Source organism: Myotis brandtii, unplaced genomic scaffold, assembly GCF_000412655.1.
Source record: "Myotis brandtii unplaced genomic scaffold, ASM41265v1 scaffold431, whole genome shotgun sequence".
In the NCBI taxonomy this organism is placed as follows: Eukaryota; Metazoa; Chordata; class Mammalia; order Chiroptera; family Vespertilionidae; genus Myotis; species Myotis brandtii.
In genome coordinates this window covers 2712459-2716487 of record NW_005366486.1, presented here as the reverse complement: position 1 = coordinate 2716487, position 4029 = coordinate 2712459, and the positions used below count along the sequence as shown (strand labels likewise).

Below are 4029 nucleotides of genomic sequence, written 5' to 3'. Positions count from 1 at the left end.
CCCAGGTTAATATCCTTATAAGCTTCCTTAATGCATATACTAAGGCATGTGTGTATATATGCATATTTAGGGATTAACTTAAATATTACGAAAAGTCACACAAACTCTTTTTTCTTCTGGTTTACACTTGCTTAATAAAACACTTCACTGTACAACTCTAATCTCATCTCTGTCCTAATCCAGAGAAATTGGGGTCCACAGGTACAATTGGAGATTTAATAATACATAAAACTAGTGGTAGATACATTTGTCTTGCTAATTTGGAAAGTGGTCGCTTTAATGATAGAATGGTCCGGCTGTCTCTCTGCCTTTCCCCAGCCTTTCAAAGACTTCCACAGAATGAGAGGGTTTCCCAGGGTCTGAATGGAGACCTTTATTTTTCCAATGTTCTCCCAGAGGATTCCCGCGAAGACTATATCTGTTACGCCAGATTTAACCACACTCAAACCATACAGCAGAAGCAACCTATTTCTGTGAAGGTGATTTTAGGTAAGTGTTTAGCTCCCTGAATCTGTCTTTCAATGATGTGTAAAACATATTAGCCATTAAGTACTACTGACTGAAGTAAACGGATTCATTGATCAGGAAACTACCTGTGAATAGTGACTAAAGTGCTGCCGAATGTGTTATAAAGAGCATGCATACATACCCTAAATACTCTGCAATTTTTGCTATCATTAACGTTACTGTTTTCCTGATAGCTTTGTGAATTCACTTGAAGTTCTGCGCATTTGCGTGTGATTTATGCCCCATGAGGCCTTCAGTGGGCAAACCTACAGCTTCAGTTATATGTTCACATAATGCTGGTTGGGGGTGACTGAGTAAATTAATGAGTTAGTCATGTACAATGTAAAGCACTGTTTTTAGTTGGTAGGGATGGCACTTGGTCAGCATAGCTGGGTGTGTTTGCTTTCATTGCCCAGTATTTTTTCTTGCAATACCTTCTCCCCTACTTTGTACATTCTTCATAATATTCTGTTTATTTCAGTGGATGAATTGAATGACACTATAGCTGCTAATTTGAGTGACACTGAGGTTTATGGTGGTGAGTTATGGTGATTGTAACTGATAATCTCTCCTTCATTGTAGAATTTAGTTCACTAACTTCACCTCCATGGCTATTTAACCTTATTTCTTTATGAAATTCCTAGTTACCACTAGAATAAATGTATGTTTCTTGTGAAATTTAGCTATAAGCTTGCAAACATGCCACTAAAACATTTTCCATGTTGTATGTATAAGAATGAAAATTATTATAGCTGTTTTCATGCAAAGAACCATTTCACATAATTTTGAAAAAACGTTCATGTGTGTTCAGAATTAGATTATTCATTTTTTGTCTTGTTCATAAATTTTTCTCATGAACTAAATAATTGGCAAAGTGCATTAACCTGCTTGAATACTAACTCTTCACCGTCTTAGTAACCTTTAGCAACTAACAGTAAGTGAATTTTGATCGCAAGTCATCACACTTCCCATCTGTTTTCACATGACATTATGAATATCGTATAATTAGCAACAGTATTTCTTAATTTTGTTTAAAACCCAGTCATTATCTTCAGTAGAAGTAATTTTTTACAAAATAGAGCATTTAACTTCATTCTTTCAAAAAGAAAAGAATTTGATTTCCTAAAGGGAAATGTGGATCTCAGGTACAGAACTGATCATTGAAAATTATGGATTCTGGATATGGGGTCTTCTTAATTATCTAGAAGGCAGAATTTCTGCTGCATTATTTTTTTACCTTTGAGTATGAAATAAAAAACATTAAGGTTCTATTAATCACCAGAATAGACATGCCACCGCTCCTGTTTTATTTTATTTTTAGTGTAATATACTCCTGAAAGATATAGGCCTCAAAACCATTCCCAAAGTCATTTCAGAGGAGTAAGATTGCCTCTAACTTTAAAATCTTGGGAAAACTATAATTTTACAGTATTCAGTTTTTGTGAGCATCAAATAGTTAATGCATTAAAGTTTTGAAAACTATAAAGGTCTACAGAATCAGAATATGGTTTGCTTTCTACTTTAAGTTTTTCTCAGAGTTCACCAGAATATAAGACCACATTTAGGCAATATCCCCATAAGAAAGGTGGCCTATATACATCTCCCAGAGATCTCTGATTTGAGCCCTCTTTATATTTTCATTGAGGAAACCAATTTCAATTTCTTTAACTCCATTATTAGTCTTAATTTGTGGCAAAACTTGCCAGACCTCTATTAGTAACTTTCTAATTTTGTTTTGTGTTGTTTTGTTTTCTATAAACCTTGAAGTTTGAGGACTTTGACATATTAGACATCTACCACAGATTTATCTCCATAATTAATCAATGGAATTGAGTGTAATGTTGTCCCTGGTGGAAACCAGAATAGCCCATCCACAGTCATACCCTCAGAAAAATCTAACATCTTCTAGGAAGTAGACAGCTAATTTTGCTTTGAGCACTAATTTTACGTGATGTTTAGTTTGAGAACATGATTTTCCTTTCTATGTCTACATTGTGAAAATTTACCTGTACACAAAAAAATTCATGAAAAATATTACAAATTAAGAAAATATACGAAAGGAGAATAGTTCTTACTATTAGTGTTCATGCAACCAAAATTGTTCCTATTCCTGGGTGGCTAAGTGAGCAATGGCTATTTGTAAGGCAAAGAGTGTGCATGTGTAGTTTAACAAATTTTACAATGTTAAATAGTTTTGAAAAGGGATTAGATTTTTAGGCAGTGAACTGTGTTTCTAGAAATACATATTCATAACTTTTAATGCATATTGATTTTCTCGTTTGCAGCTAAATCAAGTAGAGAGAGGCCACCAACATTTTTAACTCCACAAGGCAATGCAAGTAACAAAGAGGAATTAAGAGGGAATGTTCTTTCGTTAGAGTGCATTGCAGAAGGACTGTGAGTTAATACTTTGTGTCTTGGTGTACATTTCTTGTAAAAACAAAATCAATTGGTAGAGAAGTATTAATATCATAGGAAGAGTCACTGTCTTATATAATTCCATCAAGCATCAAGAAATATCTGAGAATTATTTCCAAAATAGGCCATATAATCTCATATTATTAAAACATTTTTAATATAATAGTGTTCCTCATGAAATAAGTATCAGTTATCACCTTATGATTGCTACAATTATAATTAGGGTGTATTATTTTGCTACTGTGTGTAACGAACCACCTCAAAACTTAATGGCTTAAAAACAGTAGCTATTTATCATTAATCATTTTTCTGCAGGTCTGCAGGGAGGTTGTGCTAGAATGGGCTAATCCAGCTGATTTAGGTTGAGCCTGCTCATGTGTCTACTAGGTGGCTCAGCTATGGGTTCACAGTTCTGAGGGTGTAGTGCTGGCTGTCAGCTGCACAGCTGAGCTCTTGGCCTTGAATTTCTCACATCCCTCTAGCAGCCCAGCCCAGGCTAATTCTTCTAGCAATAGAAGCACACACAGCCTTTTAGGGCCTAGCCTCGGAACTGGCACAGTGTTCCTTGCACTATTTCCTACTGTAAAGTCACAAGCCCAGCTTCTTTGCAAATGTCTCGTCAAAATCGATGTCACCCCTAGAACCTATGTGCCCTTGGCAGGAGTTGCAGGAAGGCCTCGCTCAGATATAAGAACAACTGTTACATTAGGTACACATTAGAGACAAACTTCTACCTAGTCCCTTCTGATACATGGCATAGAGCAAGTGCCATTGATATGGGCACATATGCTGAAAGCATTGAATAGACTCTCAGAAACATGTTGTGATCACATGTTTGATCTGTGCTGATAACTCAGCAGTCTCCTTCCCAGAACCAGCCTTTAGGAATGAATGGAGGCCTCTGCTGGCCGTGGCAGGAAAGCACACCACACACTACTTGGTTTCTCAAGTACCTGAAAACTAGCAAAGCCCTCATTTAAAGATTCATTAAGTATATATCTTCCCCAGTAGAATAAAAAAACAAACACAAAAAACAAAACCCTTGCAATTTTCTTCAACATTGTGTTAAAAAGTGGTTGAATCTACCAACCTTCAACCTTTTGG

The 4029-nt window shown here is 35.8% G+C and overlaps 1 long non-coding RNA gene across 1 annotated transcript; it reads left to right on the top strand.

The window, feature by feature from the left end:
* Positions 1-324: 324 nt before the first annotated feature.
* LOC102248156 lies at positions 325-2846 on the top strand. The gene is made up of 3 exons (XR_314057.2): positions 325-489; positions 989-1045; positions 2793-2846. It is a non-coding gene; the product is annotated as an uncharacterized LOC102248156 (long non-coding RNA).
* Positions 2847-4029: the final 1183 nt, after the last annotated feature.